Source organism: Leptinotarsa decemlineata, unplaced genomic scaffold (genome assembly GCF_025532065.1).
Source record: "Leptinotarsa decemlineata unplaced genomic scaffold, Ldec_3_MD MMD2_P_RNA_scaffold_11, whole genome shotgun sequence".
NCBI classification, from domain to species: Eukaryota; Metazoa; Arthropoda; class Insecta; order Coleoptera; family Chrysomelidae; genus Leptinotarsa; species Leptinotarsa decemlineata.
The window spans coordinates 2,044,295-2,068,438 of record NW_027412525.1 but is presented as its reverse complement, the minus strand read 5'-3'; the positions used below and the strand labels follow the sequence as shown (position 1 = coordinate 2,068,438).

At 32.9% G+C, this 24,144-nt stretch overlaps 1 protein-coding gene across 1 annotated transcript in view; it reads right to left on the bottom strand.

Annotated features, from left to right (window-relative positions):
• The window catches only part of tfc (Brevican core protein triforce), a 223,880-nt gene that overhangs the window by 168,747 nt on the left and 30,989 nt on the right, over window positions 1–24,144 (bottom strand). The gene's annotated exons all lie outside the window — the stretch shown is intronic.

The window sequence follows — 24,144 nt, the reverse complement described above, 5'->3', positions numbered from 1 at the left end:
GTGTTCAAATGACTTGGCACATTTGATTCCACCAAGAACGGTACATATCAAAAATACGCGACGGACTGTGGCTGCTCATCGTTTTGGGGTTCAACTCAGTACACCTCGAACTTCACTGTTCAGAAACTCTTTCATTTGGAGAACTGCGTTTATGTGGAATAAACTTTCTAAATCCAACGTGAATCGCTACTTTCGCACAGGCACCGCTCTTACAGCGCCTTAAGGATTTTCCTGTAGTGATTGTATTCCATCTTTAAAAAATCTGCTTCACAGAAACGCATGAATGATAACAGTCATTTCTTCAATCCTTCCAATCGCGAAAATAAAATTCACAACGTAAGAAACCAATATAACAATGACATTTTTTCACCTCGCAATTACAAAAATCAGCAACAAATATAATTTTGCAATTTACCACAAACCGACTTATACAGGCACAACTATCAACTACCATTCTAATTCCTCCCATAAGAAATTAGCATCTCATCATAGCATAATCCACAGACTCATCAGTATCGCGATTTCCTTCGTTTTTTGCAAAAGAAAGGTCCAATAGTAGCTTATTTTAGAAATATTTCAGTTGTTTCAGTCAATTCTCAGAAATGAATATGTAGAAGGAAATCTAATTAAACTCCGAGTTGCAACGGACCATCATGAGGCCTCGTTCATCATTGATATTCATCAATGACTATTTTTTCGATCCTATGGATGGTGCTCTAAAGGAGAATAAAATTTAAAAAATCTCTTGATCCAAAAAAGTTGTTGATCTCGGTCTAACGGTATTATCTAGCTGAAATGTTGTAGAATACGAAAAAACCATAGAAGACATTTCAATTTGACCCTTTTGGAAAAGTAGAGATAATGACAAATAAAATAAGTGGCACACTTCGAAAAATATTGAAAAACAACTCAACTAGGAACTTTTTGATATTCTACAGATGTTCATTTGCAATATTACGGACTGAAATTTGGCACGGAAGCTTCTCGTCCTACACACATTCAAATAAATGTCTGTTGAATTTTTGAAAAGTCGAAGAAAGCCATATTGATACTCTTTTTAGCTGCCCGAGCTTTCGCTAATGTTTATTAGCTTTATCGAGGGCTAACGGACATAATAACGGATAAGATAGTTACATACCTGTCCTATGTGAGGATATTTTCTTTAAAAATTTTGATTTTGAAAAGAATGTTCAACATGAGAATGATAATTTTTTGACACTGAACAATATGAAAAACTTTTTTTATTCTTTTAATGTTGTTTATCGTAGTGGTTTATATTGTTTCAATATCACAGGATGTATTCAGGTTTTTTGTTAGTAAAAAGGAATGAATTTTGCTGAAATTCTCGATGTTTGTCTTTTTGTTGATATTGTTTTCTTTAATTTTTATTTCAGCAGTCTTCAGAAATTGCCTTTTATTAGAATCTGGTTCGAAATGGAGAATTTTTCTTTGTATAATCGACTGAATAATAATTTTCTAGAACGTGTTGTGTTAGAGCACAAGAATTTCGTTTAAAATTTTTACAATTACTTTTATGCGGGTTTACTATGCGGGTCTTAAAATTGTTTTTTGTTTGTCCTATATACATATTCTAACAATTGTTGGAGGGAATTTCGTAAACTACATGTGATTTTTCGAATAACGATTCTTCATCTTTCAATTTTGAATGTATTTTAATTAAGGGTTTAACTTTTTTTGTGAAATTTTTATATTCTGTTCTTGTTATATAATACTGCATTTAATATCATCAACATCAGAGAAAACAATCAAGCTGAAAATCCAAGTTTCAAATACTCTTCTATTCCTTATATCCCTGAACTGTCGAGCAAAATCATAAACGTATCCAAATGAGGACCGCCTGCCCGGTATTGACGATGCCCAACAGCTTGAAACAGCTGTCTACCGGTGGCTCTCCAATTGAAATCAATGTGGGAGTGATCACAATAGTACTCATCTTTTGATTTTCATAAAATTATTTTCCAGGAGCTTGACTGCATCAACTTTTCAGAAAAAATTAGCATATGAAAAAAAAATTCGCATCTCACAATTTATGAGTGAAATTGAAATTGAAGTTTGACTTCGGAATTGAAGGTCAAAGGATTAAATTTACATATCTTTTATATGTTTTTGTATCCTACACCATATTCGCTAGAGAAAAGATCCACATCTTCTTTGGACCAAGATATATTCTTTTTTGATTTTTTTTTCAATTTAATCCTTCTTAGTGCACCATCCGTGGGATCTGAAAAAATTGATTCATAAATATCAATGGTAAACGAGGCCCCATTGATGGTCCGTTGCAAAGTCAATCTTGAATTAGTTTTCCATTTTGTATTTCATTTTTTCAGTAGAGAGGGCAATCCGTCAATAAAATAAACGATCGTTAAAACATTCATCTCTTTTGGATCTTTAACCAACAAACTTCAAAATATTCATTTCAGAGAATTGACTGGAACAACTGAAATATTTCTGAAAGAAGCTATCATAAGACTTTTTCACAAAAATGAAGGATATCGGAATACTGATGACTCTGTAGATCATGCTATGGTAAGCTGCTAATTAATGTTGATGAGGCTAATTAGAATGATCGTAAATTATTCATAAAAAAACACAGAATGAAGGGTTCATTAAATACGTTTCATTGATAAGTTTAGGAACAGTGATAAATACAATCGAAACCTTTAGTGTAAAATGAATCTAGCAAAAAAATTCCACACCAGCACAAAAATACTGATCCTCTGCTAATCATCAGGTGTAATCACATTCAAACAGTCGAAACTCTAAAAAAATTGCGATGAGTAAGTACATGCAGACATTTCAGTTCCTCGGGAACTGGGAGAACATGATTTAATGCAGAATCTTTATACATGAATTTAAGTATGTTGTCGTTTGGACACATCGCATCAAAGAACCTTGGTGAGTGGAATTATGCAAAGAATCACTATTTTTTCAAGTCTAATCGCTCTCAAATCAATGTGATTATATTAAAATCACCTGATATATATAATCTGGAAGCAAAGTATCGGCTATAATACCTGAATATAATTTGATAACGAGTGTTTTCAGCTTCAGTCGGAAGCTACACTCCAATTTGAGAGTAATTCGTATAGAATTTTATTTCGATACTCTCTCAATTACTACGATTTGTACCGATCCCATTCACGAAGGTTCTTTTTTTATCCTTTGATATTATCTATCATGAACGTCCTTCACGACTCACATAATTTTACATAATTACTAGCTTCTACCTTTGGTTGTAATCAATCGATACACAAGTCTCCATTCGAAATGATTAACGCTTCATTTACAGTTGAATGAAATTGATAATCATGTTGTGCATTATGTACTGTCATAATACATACATAAAAGTCTGATTTCTAAAAAAAAGTTGATACATTCACAACCTCTGAGATATGAGGCAATTTCAGTAGATTATACGTATTGATAGAAATAATAACTCATTCATATGTTCTTATACATCCTACATTATTTGAAATTTGAACGGCAATTGCAAATATTCATTCCATAAAGAGGTCAAGAAACCGGCATTTCGCAGAAGTTAGGACATTGTTTTTTCATAGTTTTGAAGATGTCACAAGAGGAAAGGAATCACTGGAAATTTATAAGTGCATTCTTGAGTCTATTTTTGTTTTAAGTGTGTTGATTGAAGGTACACCTAAAGAACAAGTGCATATTTTTGAAGAGTGTATCACCATAATATAACCATATTATACAGATTTCAGAATTGCGTCTATCAGGTTCCAGAATTGAATCATATAATGGAGTAGAACTCGAACTCGCACCTAGTGCAGTAGAAGTTTTTTAAAGTGTCTGTCGCACCTACAATCATTGAGACAAAGAAGGAAAGGATACTACGTTTGTATAAGGGTAGTTGGGGTCAACAAAAAAGTCGAATTTTGAAATGCTTTCTCTTTTGTAATCACTTCGCCACAACTTATATTTTAAAAAAGTGGTAACTGATAGAACTTGTTTCAATGATTGTAGAGATGCTACAAATTCTGGATGGAAACTCCAATATTTTTCAATCTATTTATTGATCAATTTGTTGGCTGTGTTATTATATTCAGCAAAATATCTACTGAACCCCAATCAATAAGGATTTCAGGAAGGAAATTCTCCTACAACTGCTCTTATAGATTTAATTATTTATGTTACAGACGAATTCAATATAGAAATATCACTGGAGTTTTTTACCAACACCAATCCGATATTTTAACACTTCTACACCTGTTTCAATCACTAAGTGATCATCTTCAAGAGGAAGATTGAACTAAATATACTTTAATTATTGTTCGTCTTAGGTATCTTAAATTCACAATATTACCTTATCTACTAGTCCTAAATTAATTTTACAAGGTGTTAAGGACACATTTCTGGTCTTCCAGAAAAATCAGCAGTCGCCGATCATATTTTGCAACAAAACCATTCCACAGACTTTAGTTCATTAAGATTAGTTGGACAAGTTAACAACAAAAGGCATCTAGATGTCTATGAGAGTGTAGAAATAACTGAACATAATAATATTGTGAATAACGATGGTGTACCAATACCTAATAGCTATATAGCTTGTTAAAATAATATTTTCACTATTAGATTTACTTGACTATTACGTAATGACACATTGTAACATTATTTTAGGACAAGTAGATGAGGCAATATTGTGAAATTAATTTGAGATACCTAAGACGCAGGTACCTGGAAGAGGTATCTGTGGTATAAATAATTATTGTAAGTATATTTAGTTTAATCTTCCTCTTGAAGATGATCACTTGGTAATCGAAACACGTGTCGAGATGTTAAAATAATGGTTTGGTATTGGGAAAAAACCCAAAAATAATTATTACTACACCAAACGTTCCAAACAGTACATCTCAAGTTAATAAAGAAAATTCAACATCTTTTTTAGACATTTCCAAAGCTTTTGATTGTGTTACATGTAATTCACTTAATGAAATTGTTATGTTGTGGTATCAGAGGAAATGTTTCTTCTTTTATTCGGGGTTACCTGACATGAGAGTATCCTCAAATGGAAATGTATCTTACAGAAAGGAAATTAAATAGGGACTAGAACTGTTAGTTATAACTTCAGGGACCAATCTACAAAAGATAATTCATTCACAAGGAGAAATAAATGATATAAAAAATGTTTTCTCACATTCCTCGTTCTTTTGCAGATGAAAGTTATGGGAGAATATTTAACGAAAAGAGAAGGTAAAAAAACATGACCCGAAGAGGAATGAATAAGGATTTTCTTACAATAATATCCTCGTTCTCTTATTCAACTGATGAATTGTAATCCCTCTAGTATGCATACCATCGTTTGTTCCAAGGTAGCTAAGAAAATGCTTTAAAATTCAAATACAACACATCAAAAGCACAATAGAAAATTAGTGAAATTACTTTGCAGTCATAGATGAAGCGGGTAAGGCAGATGTGATCCGCTCTAATCAAGCTTGCAACAGAGGTGAGCCATCTGGGATCCAAGATGCAGAGATTCGCCAACCTCTATTCTCAAAATTGGTGAGATCTTAAGGGTATTATTAGTTAGCGACGAACGGATTCAGTCTTACTGAAACAAAGGCCTAGGAAGGAATGCGGCCCAAGTTCTTCGACAATGTAGACTTCAATTAAAAAGTTTCGAGTAGATAATTGATTAACTGTCTTGAGATATATCAATTTTTGATTCAAGAATACTTGGAAATATTCTTTGAAAATACGGAAAATCGCGAGGTTCTTTCCATATCTGGTCCGAAACCAAAAAAAGAGAAGGAAGAGGCGTTTTCTTTTTGAAGGGCCTAAACGTTGAATGACATAAACTGACATGAATATAGTTTAAACAACTAAACATCAAACTAAAAAGTAAGAACGAACGAAAAATACTAGTATTATTGTGAAAAAAGCGACGGGCGCTTGATATACAAAATAAGTCGATAATTCTGTCAAATACATATCCGAACATTCAAACGGGAATGAATATGAAATGAAAAGGAGAGTTGCAAACAAACAAACGAACATACATACATAGATACAGGCGAAGCTAATAAAAGCATATTGAAATATACACTTGTGGAGAGGTATATATCGGGACCACCAAACTGAACTGCCGACTAGACCAAACGAACAAGTCATCTGTGGCAGAACACGCACTTAGTGAAGGAGACCACAGAATTTTGTTTGAAAACACAGAAATAATTGCCCCCAACTAGGGATACCATAGCCGATTGGTACAGAAGGCAATAAAGATCCACAAACACACGGAGAATTTCAATCGAAAAGAAGAAGCGGTGCACCTCAATCAAATATGGAACCCCATTTCAAGGAATTCGAAAATAACGAACAGGATAACAGGCAGCAAGATTGTTAATGTTCCAAGTTCAAATGCAGGAACGAGTAAAAAGGTACAAATGCAGGTACAAATATAGGTACAAATACAACTGATTACCTGACACGGCATAAATACGCTTTACGAAGCAGAAAAGGTAGTCATCGGACACCAAGCCATGATGGTTAAACCTCTGAAAAAGCTAGCCACTCGCGCCAGCGAAACGTCAGGAAGAAATTCCAAAAATCCACGGCTTTCAAACTCGAAAATATATGACACTGAAAACCTCAGCCGTGAAAGTCTAAACCATGTTGTCAATTAAAATATTATTTAACAAGCTATATAGTATACTATTAGGTATTGGTCCACCATCGTTATTCATAATATTATTATGTTTACTTATTTCTACACTCTCATAGGTATCTAGATGCCTTTTGTTGTTAACTTATCTAACTAATCTTAATGAACTCAAGTCTATGGAATAGTTTTGTTGCAAAATATGATGGGCGAATTCTGATTTTTCAGGTCTTCCATATTTTAATCGTGTTAGAGTTCCTTATATCATATTTTAATAGATCTTTTTGTTTATCCATAATATTTTGCATCGCAGTCTTACATTTAATTTCGTGAATTCCAGACTTTTCCAAATTTTCGACTTTGTCTTTTGGATTTCCTAAAAGGCTTTATAGTGTATGACTTGTTTTCAAAACCAGTTTCATATCTGGTTCCTTGAAAATCTTTCTGAAGTTCTTCATGTTTTGGTGGTATATCTCAGTTCCATACCATAATAATAATATATAATAATATTTCAGAGAATGCTCTACATTTCATAAAGAAACATCAAACATAAAATGAAACAACGTCACACAATTTCTACATAAACGTTTATAAATTATCTAGAAATTCCTGAAGTGAATAAGGTTATAACTTGATTGAAGATTGTGATGAATAAAACTGAATTCCTTTTATCCTTTTTTAGATAGCTCACTATTTAAAAATCCCAATTTCTTTGGTATCGGTGATATTTTTGAAAATCAAATCATTTAAAAGTCATGCTTCTGGGCCATGTAGACTGGTTATAAACCATATCTTTGAAGTGTTCGTTTACTCCAAACAACATGAAACATTTATTTTGGTTTTCATTAGTGGGCAATTCCTTTATTATAATCTCTGCACCTTTGAGACAATCTAAATCCTCAACATATTCAGATATTTTTTCTACAGTGTCATACGTGTCGAGGTGTTAAAATAACGGTTTGGTGATGGGAAAAAAAATCCAGTAATATTCAGTCATAGTAGATGACACAAAACAAATTTTAACACGTTCAATATCAGAATTTAGGAAAACAATATTCACGAGAATTTATGTTCTCGAAGTTTAAAATTTACACTGAACGAATTTAAGTCAACTTTATTTAGGTTAATTAATTTAATTAATTAGATTAATTTAGGTTAACTATCAAAATACCTCTCCTCATAAAAGAATATAGTCAACTAATTATCAGAAATAACATTTTCTCTTTTCAGATAAATTTTTATTTTTAACATTTCATTTGAATTCAAATTTGATATACAGTAACCTTATCACTAATTTTTTGTTACTTTATCTGTTTTTATAAAGCAGATTTCCAAATTAGTTATTTCTTTGAGGTTGTACAGTGTTGAATAATTAAGAAATATCCAACTACTAAGTGATCGTTAACAAAAAAGCCTTCAACGATATTTAAAATAATTCCACTTTGCTAATGAGAGATTTCAATTTACCGGAAATAGTGGACATTTCTGGATAATAAACGAACCTGATCGTGATCAATCGAAATTTCGTCACTTGAAATGACCAACACGATGACATCATTATTAGTTCTCAGTGAATGTCTTCAAGAACAGAATTGACAAATATTGTATTACTGGTTTTTAGGTAGTTATTACTTAAATAATTTATTCTCGAAATTTTGATCACGCCAGTATTTGTTTTTATTTTCACCTTGTTAAAAAAATAGTACTTGTTTGTGTAGTGAAAGATAAGCATAAAGCCAAAATCATTATTTTCTAGTAATGATTTTGTCATGAAGTATTTTTACTTTGAATCCAATTTTTATCACAAAGTTCAAAATAACTAGATGAAATTACCATTACCACAGTCATCACTATGGGCTGAGTAATGTAAATTATTCAAATAAGTTTCAAAAAGCATTCTGTTGCAGGTAGTCAGTATTGAGACTAAGGAAGAAAATGATTTCCTATGGACAAGCCTTAAATCTTTTCGTAAGTATTCATTTCATACCACGTAAATACACACACATTCTCGAAACGTGTTTTGCCTACCATTTATTTGTGATCCACTTCTAGAAATGTACTTTTCTGAATAAGAAAATGCTTCGGAAAAACAAATTGAAGCTACGGCATATCTGAAATGATGTCAACAACAAACCTTTGAAATAAGCCTGATAACGTGTGCAAAAAAAATCAACGAAGACAGAAGACTCAATACAAACATATGAAAGGAAAACGAGGCTACCCAGTTGCAAAACCAATCGTCGAATATGAACTGCAGAACGGCATTATCTCATTAGATGTATTCTCTAGTGATACCTACTGGCGGTGTACATCTCGAATTTCAGCAATACTTCAGTCCCTGTCCGGTATCTATCTATTGGTTTAACTAATGAAGTTTATAATGTTGGTTCAATATTGCCTTCGAAAACAAATAACCAATATCTGTTACATTTTACGGTTACTGCAAATTCTGAATACCAAAGGCCTTTCTCATCAAGAGAATTTAAAATAAGACGAGTCAAGAGAATGCTTTCTCTCGTCGAGAGGAACGGTATTAGTCTCAAGATAAGAGAGGAATTTCTTCTGTCGACATAGTCGAGACGAGACGAGAGAAGGCATTTTCTTGTTGCGTAGTGTTGATCTATTGAAAAGCACCAAGCAATCTGTGTTGATCTATCTTGGAAAGCACCAACATAGATCCAAAACTGTAGAGAAAAGTTATTACGTGTGAAAAAGCTGATGAAAACACATCTCCCTCACTAAAAGAAAAACGATGTAATGTCAGCATTTTTGTTCTGGGGAGGGAGAAGTGTTTTCAATGGACCAATTTCACGCCAGAGCTTTCGAATTCCAGTTATTAAGTACATGTGACAAATCATGGTTTTTTACCTGTAATAGTAGTAGACTTTATTTAAGGAATCCTAATATACAATATATAGTTATGCATTTATGAATAATTTATATACGTATATAATTTTACAGTGCGTCATGTATTACAATTTCATATATTCTAATAATAACTTTTTGAATACTTTTAAGGAATTTATATGTTTTATTTCATCAGGTAACTTATTGAAACTATCTAGACCTTTAAAGAACAATGAATTCATTCCACTGTTATAGTTTGTTCGGGATCCATAAAATGTATTACATGTTCTTGTGTTATTTGAATGAATGTCACTATTTCGAACTAAATATCTGCTAAGATAGGCTGGTTGTATCCCACTCGTAATTTTGAAAATAAAAATCATGCTCAAATAATACAGTATTTTATGTACCGGCTGCCATTGTAGAGTATTTAACATAGATTCAATAGGTGTATACTGGTTGCATCTCAAGATGATTCCCATACCCCGATTTTGTAGATTCTGCAACTGTCCCATTTGATTTTAGTTGAATAGATACATCAGTGTGGCACAGTAGTCAAAGTGTGGCCTTATTTTGCAGTTGTAACATGTTAGTCTAGCAAAGGTTGATAAAGATTTTGAAATTCTAGAGAAAGAATACATTTTCTAACATATTTTTCTAATGGTATATTCGGCATGCTTATTCAAATTCAATTGATGATCTATAATGAATCATAGGTACTTAATTTCATTTACAATTGTGAGTTAATTATTGAATATGTTGATATTAACGTCGTTAGTATCAACTTTCCTTCGATTCGAATTTGTTGTAACATTCATTGCCTTAGATTTATTGATATTCAATTTGAATTTATTCACTTGTAGATATAATTCAATGTTCTTTAAAGATATGTCGATATTTTGTACAGCTTCTTTTAAATCATAGTTTTCCGTATATACAAGGGTATCATCAGCAAATAAATTACTATGGTGTGAACCAGGTACATAGTTGATATCATTTATATAAATAATGAATAGCAGTGGACCCAAAACACTACCTTGTGGTACACCTATGTCATTTTGACTTCTTTGCTCAAGATAACTATTTAACCAGTTTAAAGCTTTTCCAGTTACACCATAATACTTCAATTCATTGATTGAAGTTTTCCTATTATTTGTTTCGAAGGCACGCTTGAAATCTAGAAATATAGCAACAATATATTCTTTCTTATCAATACTTTTTTTCCACTCTGTGACTGTTAGTTGTAATGCTGTTTCGCATGAGTGATTCTTACGAAAACCAGAGTGATTTCGATGAATAAATTATTTTCATTACTAGTTGTTCATATACTGCCAGTTCCAGTACTTTTTCAAGCGTTGGAAGACTGTTTATTGGACGAAAATTACTTGCATCACTTGTATTATTTATTTTCGGAATTGGAGTCACTACTAACTTTGTACTGGTTTGGAAACAGTCCCGTGTACAAGGAAGTATTTATAAAGTTCAATATTATATGCCCAGACATATCGAAAGTTTCTTTTAAGAATTTACTATTATAATTTCACTTTTATTTACTTTATCAAGAGAAAAAATTATCTTACGTAAAGTTACCATGTTTATTTTTTTGAATTGACTCAACCTACTGTTTATGGGTTCATAGTTATTGGTGTCAATATCTCATCACAATATATACTACTTTCTATCTCAATTACACTGTTTACAAAATATTCGTTGAAATTATGGGAAATCTCTATTGGATTATCACATATTTTTTTAGCATTACTATTTTCAAATATAATTATCTTTATATTATGTGATTCTACTGGTTTGACTAGTTGTTTTAGACATTTCCACATAATTATTAGATCTTTTTTATTTTCATCAATTTTTTCTTCAAAATATATTTTTTCTTGTTCTTTTAGAGTATTAACATATGTGTTTCGTGAGTATTTATATTGTTGCCATTTTTGTTCTCTTTCAGCTGTTGCACATTTTTTGAAATTTTTATAAGCTATATATTTTTCTCTTGATAATGTTTTCAGTTCACTCTCATAGAATGGTAATTGATTTAACTTAATTTGTATTTGCTTTTCAGGTGTTATTTTGTTCACAATTACAGTAACTTTTGTTTCTATTTCATCCAATATTTCATTCATATTGGTTGTATTCAAGTTCCAATTAACAGAGAGAAGTTCAGAATTGATTTCTTTATATATACTTTCATTTATACTTCTTACACGAATTAATTTGTTTGAAATTCTCTTATATATATGACAACCCCTCCACTATGCCTGCTGCTACTATCACATCGAATTACATTATAATTATCTATACAGTACGATGCAAATGTATGGAATAAACTCGATATTTACAAAATGAGCGTCTTTCGGAAGAAATCCAAAAACAGGTCAACTTTAATTTTTGACGGCCCATCTCATGATATTCATATGAAAGACGTTTCGTCACCGGTGTAGGCGTGATGACGTAATCGACAATTTTTTCAAATGCAAACAGGGGTCATGTGGCACCTCATTCAAAAGGTCTACTAATCATTTATTCAACGGTATAACCATGCCAATATTCATTTATACAAGATGAACCAAAACATGTTATTTTTTGAAGTACAATAAAATTATAATAAATGTTCAAATTGATGACCTTCAGCTATGATGCAATGTGAAAGCCGGGCACTGAATTCATTTCTTTCCGTTTCCGAGAACTTCGGGGGTTATTTGTGCAATCTCCGCTCTGATGCGTTCCTTCAACTCTTCTAAATCATTTGGTCGATTTTGGTAAACTTTACTCTTCAAGTATCCCCATAAAAAAAGTCTAACGGGGTCAAATCCGGAGACCTTGGTGGCCATTCGATCGGCCCTCTTCTTCCTATCCACTTTCCTCGGAAAACAGTATCCAGGTAGGTTCGTACATCAACGGCGTAGTGTGGGGGCGCCCCATCCTGCTGGAACCACAAATCATTTCTATTTGGAAATAGCTGATTCAGTTGTGGCATCAGATAATCTTGAAGCACCAGTTACGCTTTCCTCAAAAAAGTATGGTCCTATTATCTGGTTGTTTAAAATTCCGGCCCAAACATTCACTTTTTGTGGATATTGTGTGCTATGCTCCTCCATCCAATGTTGATTTTCTCTTGCCCAGTATCGATAAGTCTGACGGTTTACGTGACCGTTGAGCATAAAAGTAGCTTCATCTGAAAATATTATATTTTGTATGAAACTCCGATCTCTGTACGAGCGCTCCATCATGATTTCACAAACTTCGACTCTTCTGTCAAAGTCATCTTCTAACAGTTCTTGGACCAGCTGAACTTTATACGGATGCCACTTTTCTTTTTTCAACATTCTAACAACAGTCGATTGGTGTAAATTATTATCCAGTGCGACTTGCCTCGTGCATGGGGGTTTTCTTGGAACGCAAGTACCACATCAAGTTTTTGGACTTCTGAAATTGATTTTCTACCACTTTTAGGGAGATCTTTAACATGGCCCGTTTCTCGAAACTTTTTCTCAATTTTACTTATTGTTGATTGAGAAACGGGTTCTCGGTTGGGGTATTTCGCATTGAATAAATCACGAACTTTTGCCTGAGTCCTTACTTTATCTCCACAGCCAATCATAATTAAAATTTCGATTCTTCGGGTTTCTGTTACTTTCATTGCCAGATTATAAGTGATTTAAATATTTTTTCTAGAAATAATGTCAACCGCTTCAATGATACTCCACTTCAATGACATTGACTAATCTCAAGTAGAGTGTAGGACTTTTATCACCATTTCTTTTTTCTAATCAACAAAAACAATAGAAGACAGTACGATACTTTATTCTCAGTGGCGGTGCATAGCATTATTTGATTCAACGAATTACTATTATTTGTAATTCCAGTCTTCTGAATACATAATTTCGGTTGACCCTGTATTAATACATATTGAAACCATTATACCGTTGAATAGACGACTAGTAGACCTTTTGAATGGGGTGCCACATGACCCCTGTTTGCATTTAAAAAAATTGTCGATTACGTCATCACGCCAACACTGGTGACGAAACGTCTTTCATATGAATATCATGAGATGGGCCGTCAAAAATTAAAGTTGACCTGTTTTTGGATTTCTTCCGAAAGACGCTCCTTTTGTGAATATCGAATTTATTCCATACATTTGCATCGTACTGTATATATTTCAGCATTGTTAACATCTGGAGTTGTTCTAGCTTCACTTGAAACTATCAGTGCTGGATTATGACTTACAATATTTAGAATAATATCAGTCTTATGAGCTACTAAACTTCCCACATTTACATATACAATATCCTGGTTGAATTGTACATTAGGAATCACAGTTTTTTTTCATCACTTCCATTGTGTCGTTCTACTATTGCAGGGATAGAGTTAATGTACTAGATAGTTTTCGAGTTGTCTCCTGTTTCAATAATTTTTCGAAGTCTTTTTTTCACTGCTTTATATTCCCTTTGTTTTACCGTTTGATCCCCAAATATCTTTACTGTGACCCAGAAACTTAGCGCCAATCAATTCACTAGACGTGTCCACAGTCAAAATGAAGAAAGCTCGAATCTTCAAAACAGTTTTGATATTTTATATTCATACATCTCCACGTCGATATCGTAAATTGTGCATAAGAAGAATCATTACAACAAGTCATTCATTTTTCAGTTGCATGGGGAGAATTCAGATTCTGGACTTCAGGAACCACTACCCAAGAACATTTCTGGTTCTGGATGTCAACCGGTAAACCTATAACTTGGGCAAACTGGTTACCCCACCAGCCCGACAACGCTGGTAATAAGGAAAATTGTTTAGAGGTCGATTATCTTAATACAAATGAAGCTCTAATGTGGAACGACAATGTTTGTTCGAAACCGAACTATGTTATTTGTGAAAAAACTTTACCAAAAAGTATTTCAAAAATGGTATCTGGAACTTCAACAAATTTACGTAATATAACTCTCATGAGCCTGATGCCATAAGCTATTGAAGAAACGTTTTTATATCACAAGAGAAGTTATTATAACCTATAACTTAGTTGAAAACTGTATACTTATATATTCGTGGACACAACACTCCAAAAAAGGGGGGCAAATCGCGGACACGTGTTTCTGGCTATTGGCCTAATCAGCTCGGTGCAGCCAAGTGTAAAGATGGTTTGCCCCCCTTTTTTGGAGTGTTGTGTCCACGAATTGTTTCATTTTCAATTTGTATCATGCACACTCGATAAAATCTCTATTTGTATTTATATCCTGGACCCTGATGTCACGCAGGTAGCAATAGCTGCCTACGTGGTCATGTTAGATGTAACCTGGGAATTCTAGGTCTTCTAACTGGAATCACAAATGTGCGGTTGCCTTCTGTTGTTGACTCCGTGCGTATTTGTTGTTTCCTGCTTTCGGCAAACAAGTGTTGGCCATCTTTACACTTGGCTGCACCGCGCAGTGTTGTTGTCCACGAATTGTTTCATTTTTGATTTGTATCATGCACAGTCGATAAAATCTATTTACATAAACGGTAAGAGATAGAGTGTCGGTTAAATTGTGGCAAAGTTGCGTATTTCAGATACCTATTCAATGATCTAAAAAAATCGAATATAGCTCTTTTGGTTCTGGAGATATACAGGAAGAACCAAAAAATCCAAAACATCCCAAATTATTTTTTTACCTATATCTTCTTTATTCGCAGAAATATTGAAAATCTGTCCACATTTTGCTATTTGCACTTGATGTGTGCTATCAGAATATGTCCATGAATCTTTTATACAGGGTGCCATCTGACTTGAGCCACCCCCATCTTTGAAGTTTTAAATACGGACCTGTATTTTCTGTTGTATTTTTTGTTTCGTCGACGTTCACTTCATATTGAGAAATCAAATTCAATTTTATATTTCGGGATGTTTCGGTAATATTTGATTATGATTGAGTAAATTATTCCCTTTTAAATTACGGCCCTGGAAATTGACTGAGATGAATAAAAACACAATAGCAATTTTCACGTCTCCCTGAGTACCGTAGAATTTTTCGAGAGTTTTTTTTTCGTTTTTAGGTACTTATTCATATTTTTTCCATTGCTCTGGGCATTTTCTAGAATGAACTACGAATAAGAAAACCTTTTATGAATATCTGAAACATATCTACATCAGAAATATATTAAATGTATTTTGATAGGCAGAAAAAAAATGATAGCAACAATAACATCCGAAACGAACATTATAATTGTAATGAAAATTGAAATGAAGTAATGTATATACACAAAAAAATTATTGGCGCAATAAATATTCGAATTAGAGTTCATACATTTCGAGACATTTTTGAACTCGGTTTTTCATATTATTTATTGCACTTAATACACTTATTTGCTGCATTGTTGAGAAAACATTCAAAAATTTCAGTCTCGAGTCTTCCACATTTTCTATCTCTCTGCCAGCGTGAATCCTATTCTTTAATTTCCCTTATAAAAAATAGTCCAAAATAGTAAGATCTGGTGATCTTGCAGGCAATCTTATTGGCCCATTATTTGTCTCGAAATGGAAGGACTCCATTTCGAACATTTATTCTGCCATTAATTTTTTTGTGGATATAAATTATTTCATTTCAATTTTCATTACAGTTATAGTGTTCGTTTCGGATGTTATTATTGTTATCATTTCTTTTTCTGCTCATCAAAACACATATCACACATTTTTGTTGTAGATATGTTTCAGATAATCATAAAAGGTTTCCTTATTAGAAATATATTTCAAATATTTATAATTTGGGATTTTTTTATTTTTCCTGTATAACTCAATAACCAAAAGATCTATATTCAATTTCTTTACATCATTGAATAGGTCTCTAAAATACGCAACTTTGCCACAATACAACCGACACACTATCTCTTATCATTTACGAGATCCCCATATACAGAAACGAATTTGAATAGCCCTATATATATATATATATATATATATATATATATATATATATATATATATATATAGAAATACGGAATAATGTTGGGGATGCAGTCAAAATTGCTCGGCTGTTGTTTAAAGAATACACTTTGTTATATGGTCGAGCTTTCGAGAGTGTTTATTCCCTTTATCAAGACATCTACAATAAATTGATAACATTGAAGCAATAGATAGTAAAACAATAGATAAAAAGTACTTACTAACTTGAGGTTATAGTAAAAAGTCGAAAATTTGAAAATTTCACTGAGAAACACAAAAAAGTCCTTTTCATTATGTAGAAAAGTGTCACACATTAAGTTTTTATGGTTTAAAGAAAAAAAAAATATATATATATATATATATATATATATATATATATAAAACTTATTCAGAAGTAACATTTAGAGGATTTGAAATTTGAAATTTTATTTTAACGGCCATGCATGGCACTTACTAGTGGCGTGGTAGCAACTAGAAAGAAAGGAAACAGGAAATATTTGTAAATTGATAATTGACATTATGACATTTGAAGTTTAAAATTTGAAAATTGACAATATAACTAAAACAGGATTACCAAAAGGTACACCAAACAACAGTGTTGACACTAGCAGTCTCAAAAAGTATCTGAATATGGATACAGTGCTGCCAAGTACTCATAAAAGAAGTGGCAGCACTGTATATATATATATATATATATATATATATATATATATATATATATATATGTCCTTTGTCCTCAAAGTTTGAGGAGTGCCAGAAGATGACAGTACTACCAACTGTCGAAAGCGCTCGCAGATAATTAATAGAAGGTATAAAGCTTCAAATCCTTTTTGTAGAATTTAATATTGAAATACTCAAAATAAAGGAAAATTAGTTGCATCAATCAAAAAAATAGAGATAAAGATGTTATTGAGTGTGTATGATATAAATCAAAAGGGAAAATTTGTGGACAGAACACTCAAAAAATGAAAGCAAACCGCGAGATGGACAACAACTGGTTACCAAAAATGAAAAACTTCAAACATGCACGGTGTCACCAACAGGAGCTAACTGCACATTTGTGGTTTGAATTACAAGACCTAGCATTTCCAGACATCATCTAACATCACCACGTAGGCAGCTAGAGCTATCTGCGTGACTTCCGGGTCCAGTAAATAAATAAAGAGATGAAGATGTTATTGAGTGTGTATGATATGAATCAAAAGGGAAAATTTGTGGACAGAATACTCAAAAAATGGAGGCAAACCACGAGATGGACCACAAATATACGGTTAGCTCCATTATATAAGACTACTATGTCAATTCATTTAAAAAACACATTCAACCCTGAAAACACCAGTAATAATCTGAAAAACTTTAGTGCCAAAACATACCGTTTTTTCTGTTGTAGAACTTTCTTTCTCACCGACGGTTATCTTGAAATACGTGAATCATTGAATGAAGCCCTGAATTCAATTCACATTTTTTCATGTTTTTAAGCAACACATTGAATCAACTCGCCTTGTCCTAGTATGTCTAATGGAGCATTTACAATCTTTCACAACCTGAATCGTTGATATTTTTATTTACCATCCCGCTTTTTCAAAGACATTATGATCAATGCCAAATAATGTATATTATTCAAATACACCTGAACATATCTAATTATAAATAGAAATTATTATTATTGATTTTTATTTCATATTTTTTATTGCATTTGTAGAAATATTTTAATACCTACAATGAAATCAGCAAATAATTATTTGTGATGTGATATTGGGAAAAAACTCTAGTAATAATAATATCTGATTGTGTAAGACTATAATACACAAAATGATGAGCAACTCTAAAAGAAGTGTTGATCATTTCGAATGGAGACTTAGTTATCGATTAAATACAATCAAAGGTAGAAGCTAGTGATTATGTAAAATAATATGATTCATCAAGGACTGACATTATTTCACATGATAATAACAAAAGATAAAAATAAAAAGTGTCTACGCTACTGGGATTGGTAATCAGCGTGATAATGAAAGAGTATCGATATAAAAATATATACGAGTTACTTCCAAATTAGTGTATAAATTCCAAATGTAACTGAAAACAATAGTTTTCAAATTTGTGCATTTAGAAACTTGAGTTTCTAACAAACTGACCATACCACACAGTCCCCTACGGGTCTGAGGAATGATTGATTCTCTACAGCCCCCTATACGACTCTAAAGAATGATTCTTCACAGCCTCCTAAGACTGTGAGAAATATATCTGATAGACCAGAGCTTCGGAAATGATACACCGAAATATGTCCTGTGGGGTCCAATAAAAGCATTGGATCATTGGAGTTTTCAACTCATCATCAAATGTTATAATGGACATTTTGCTTCCAGTTTAGATGTATCTCAGCTATTTCAAAATAATTCCATTGATTTAGAAGTTATTGGAATAGTGATTCTTTGTATAATTCCACTCACCAATGTTCTTTGATGCAATGTGTCCAAACCAAAGTTTATCTATTTTTGTATCCAATAAAATTTATTTGAACATCATTATGAATAACTTCAACATACTTAAATCCATGTATGAAGATTCTGCATTAAATCATGTCCTCCCAGTTTCTGAAGAACCGGAATGTCTGCATGTACTTACCTATCGCTATTTTTTTAGAGTTTCAACAGTTTCAAGGTGATCTGCTATGATATTTTTGCCGAGGGTTTATGGTGCTTAAAAATAAATATTTGTTTTGTTTCCTTTTTTTTGTCTGGTCTCGATGAGGTCATGAGAGTGTGAAATATTTAGATGGTAGTGAACTGACTTATGGACGTGAATAAGAATTGCTAATATGAGATACATTATGTCAATATAATGAAAAGATAATGAGTTCAGTAAGTAACGAATATGTTGTCTAAATTATGAAATTTGATATAAGTTCATATTTTATTTTGAAATGTTTTGCATGATTTATTGCAGAATATTTATACAGGGTGTTTTAAGGATATTTTGTCCTTTTCTGTTTTTTATAGGGCGCTTTGTGTCGAAGATACAGAAAATACGAAGAAAAAGAATTTTGACAATAACATTTTTGATAATTTTAAAATTATTAACGTTGCCGTAATAAAAGTATAGCGTACTACACTGGACCTTCTAAGTAATGAAAAATCTAATAATTCCGTTGGTACCTATCAACAACATTCCGATTTCTACAAACGGCTGCAAACATTCAATTTGAATAATATGTCTCGTTAGTCATCCAGGTGTTTTTGAAAAAGTTTGGGAGTGGATGGAGAGAATATTGGATTCTTGCATCCGAGCGGGATGTAGTCATTTTCAACAATTCTTGTAAATTAAGAAACATTACATGTCATTTTTGGTAATAAATTCCCATTGTCGAAATTCTTTTTCGCTCCGTATCTTCGCCCAATCGAAAATCCTTGAAAGACAAAATATCTTTAGAATAGCCCAAGGAATAGTCCCTTAAATTTTTGTCACATGTTCAATAAACACCCTGTATATACATGGATAGGGTATGTTGTCGTTATTTATGTTGGTGTTCAAATTAATCTTTATTGAATACGAAACAAAACTCTAATTTGGATACATTTCATTAAACAATCTTGTTGAGTGGAATTATACAATTTTTTAACTCTTATAACTCTTAAATCAATGTAATTATTTCGAAATAGTTAATATAAATCTAAACTAGAAGCAAAGTATTCATTATAACATCTGAAGATGATTTGATAACTAGTGTTTTCAGTTTCAGTCGGAAGCTAGACTGTTGTATCGGTACTCTTTCAATTATTACGATGTGACCAATCTCATTAACGTAGATTTTTTTCCTTTATTCTTTGTTATTATTTTTCATAAACGTCCTTCACAATTCACATTATTTTAAATAATCTCTAGCTTCTACCTTCAATTGTATTCAATCGATAGGCAAGTCTTCATTCGAAAAGATTAACGCTTCATCAACAGATGAATGAAATTGATGATTATTTTGTACACTATCCGCCTACATAAGTATATGTTCACTGTGAACAATATGAATTGTTAACCAAGCGGATCAACGTGGGTGCTTTGTTCACTCACTCGAATTGACTGCCGTGTTAGTTGGTAGTTCAAGCTCTAGTCTGAATGATCGATTTTCACTTGCTATCGTCCAACCCGTGTTAGGAATCACACGTTAAAAGGTAAGACCTCGTTAATCCTCAGCTCGCACAGGTTTCGACTTCTGAGGGTTGTCGTTCGTAGAGGTGTGACAGATGGTTGACGGAAAAACAGATTTAAAACATACAGAAAGATTTTTCTGCCATTGATCCTGATACTTTTCAATAAGTGGGATGGTAAACAACAATCTCAACGAATCAGTTTGTGAAAGCCAAATTTTCGAGAATTCATAGTTATGCTGTTTTTCAATAATTTTCGACGTGCGACCATTACTTTTTCAAGAAAAAAATATAGCAAACGAGATAAAATTCGCATCTTGACAAATTTTCACGTTTTATGGGAAGAAAATTGAAAAAAGGTTTGACCTTGAAGGTTTGAAAGGGGTCAAATTCACAAATCATACAGCTATCCCGTATTCTTGATCATTATAGGTAGAGAATGCCGTTGTACCCAGATCGATATCTTTTTTGGATCGGGAAATGTTTTTTTATTTGGAGTCTTCGTAGGCGGAAATGTCCATTTTTCATTATACTTAGGTATATTCTTCAACAGTTGAGTCAAACGATGCATTTGTTGTTTAGCGATACCGGGGTTGACACTGATGGCAGATCAAAACAGCGCTGTATGAATTGCGTATGTTTTATTTTGGGCTACTTGGAGGTACTCGTACTTTGCAGTGGAGATTTCAGAAGATACAAAACACGAAGATGCTTCTAATTGAAGCAAAGAGAAAGTCTATAAATATTTTGTTTTACATCTTAAACCTTTAAAAATAAAAACAAAAGCTGAATTGATCAATGTCGAAGCTTGATTTAGGGACCGGACCGCCTTTAGGAGCTTCGTTTATCATTGATATTCTTGGTTTGGGACTTCTGTTGATCCCAGAGATGGCATATTTGTAAAGGAAAATACCCATGCCTACTTAGACTACTATGTTCATGAAATAAGGTGAATTTTCTGGCCTATTGCGCCGAAGGAAAGCAATGCCCATAAAAAAAGAGAAGAAGAGGAAGGTAAATTTTCATTTCTCTCAAAAATATTCATTCATTCATCAATTTGTATTTTGTTCCCTTCGAAGCAGTTCCCCTGGGATATAATGCATATGTTCCAGCGTTATTATGGAATTGGCCGCGGTGGTAGTGCGCCCGACTCACGATCGGAAGACCGTGAGTTCGATTCCTGCCTCGACCAGATATTTTTCTCGAGAGAATTTATCTGGTTGAAGCTGGGATGATTCTGCAACCGTGTTGGGAATCACACGTTAAAAGGTAAGACCTCGTTAGTCTTTAGCTCGCACAAGTTTCTCAACTTCTGAGAGTTGTCGTTCGTATGGGGGCGACAGCTGATTAACGGAAAAACAGATTTTAAAACAGATGTCCTTGAGCTCCTCCACCGATTCGGTTTTTGCTGCTCATTCATCGCGAAACGCCATCCATTCATGGGTCTCTCCAATTTCAGGAACATGAAAAGTCGCAGATGAGCAAATCTGGTGAATACGGTGGCTAAAGCATGATTACTGTATTGTTTTTGGACAAAAAATTACGAACAAGCAATGACGAGTGAGCAGGTGCATTATCGTAATGCAGAATCCATGAATTGTTTTTCCACAATACCGGAAGTTTTGTTCGTATCGCTTCTCGCAAGCAGTGCATAACTTCATACCATACGACCATGTGGCAAGAACTCTTGGTGCACTACGCCACGATATTCGAAGAAAACAGTGAGCAGAAACTTGACAGTTGATCGAACTTGACGTGCTTTATTTGGTCTTGGCTCTGCCGGGCTTTTTCATTAGAACGATTGGGCTTTGGTTTCAATACCTTGAATATATACACATGCGTCTTTACCAGTTATGATCCTTTTAAGCAAATGTGGATCGTCGTTGACGTCCTTCAACAATTCCTGAGCGATGCTCATGCAGCAATTTTGGAACGAACTCTGCTGCCACACGCTCCATGCCCAAAAGCCCAAACTTTTCGAAAAAATTGTCTGACAAGAGCCAACTGATATGCTGAAATCCTCAGCAACTTCTCTAATAGTGATTCGACGATTCTTCATTACAATTTTCTTCACTTTCTCAACATTTTCACCGGTTGTTGATATGCTCAGGGCTAGCATCGCCATTCACATGTTCTCGACCTTCTGTGAAAAGCTTGTACCACTTGTGAACATTTTCCTGACTCAGAGGACAATCACCGTATGCCACTGTTGACATTTCGAGTATTTCTGAGTACTCAATTCCATTTTTCACACAAAATTTGATGCAAACTAAACATGCTAAACAGATGAAACTGTGAATCTATGTTCAAGACGAGTGTGACCAACATAAAAAAAAAGAAAAATCGCTAATCGAATATACGTAGCCCGCGAAATTTGAACATACACCTTTTTTTCAACAGCCCACGAAAATTGTTCGAAAACTATATATCAATAAGAGCGGAATACTTGTAGTTTCTTGCTAAGATGAATAATAATTGAGCGAAACTTAATCTTTAGAATGGCATCACTAATTATTTATGCATTCAGTTTATTGAATGAGTTGCGCCTACTTAGCATTGAGGAAGGTTGCGGACACACTGCGGTCTTCATTAACAATGAAAGAAAATCTCTTGAAAGATTTGTATACGTGTTCGATGCATTTTAGCTAATGATATGCCAATGTATCATACCAGACACGAATGCATTCTTGTGGGAAGAACCTGATCGAAGCAGTAATGGTAAATCTCTGCGGTTGCTGATGGCTTTTTGAAAACCACTATGGAATGTTAATATAAGTGGTTGTTGTTTATTGAACCTTCAAAGTTTTTGTGAACGACTTTTGGGGTATATTTAGGTAACAAAACTAGAAGTGAATCAAAATTACATTGTAGAAAGATAGCAATGAAAACTATTGTATTTGCTAGTAAGTCACCATGTTTTTTAAATTTACGTATCAAAACGAAGATGAATATGTCATGAACCGTTTCTGATGTTGTTGGTTCCACAGAAAAAACTGAAGGTTATTCACAAGAGTTATCCTGTATTATATGCGCATAATATTCATCTGATTCTATGTAAACATATTCAACTAAATCACATTATCAAATCATCATAATCATAAATTGTTAATTTCAGTTTGGTTCACAATATTTGGTGATAAATGCGGAAACTTAAAATATCTCAATCAAAAAAATATTGTTGACTTTCTAAATTGGCGAATAAGTGATATGTCTACCACTGACCGTTTTTTATACAGAATACATAGTGAACACACAAATTCATTCTAAAAACTCAAAACCAATAATTATCACTGTCCAATGAATTCTGTAGTCATAACTCGATATTTACACTCAAAAATCTCAGATTATATCAAAGTTATTTTCGAAAAGTGCAACTCAAGAACAGTATCTGAACTTGTTCAAATATCATATATATATATATATATATATATATATATATATATATATATATATATATATATATATATATATATATATATCATATTTATATGTTCAACAATATGTTATTCATGTAACACTTTATTGTGAGATTTTCACTGAACATTTCACAAAACCATAACACGTATTCCACTATACATTAGCTT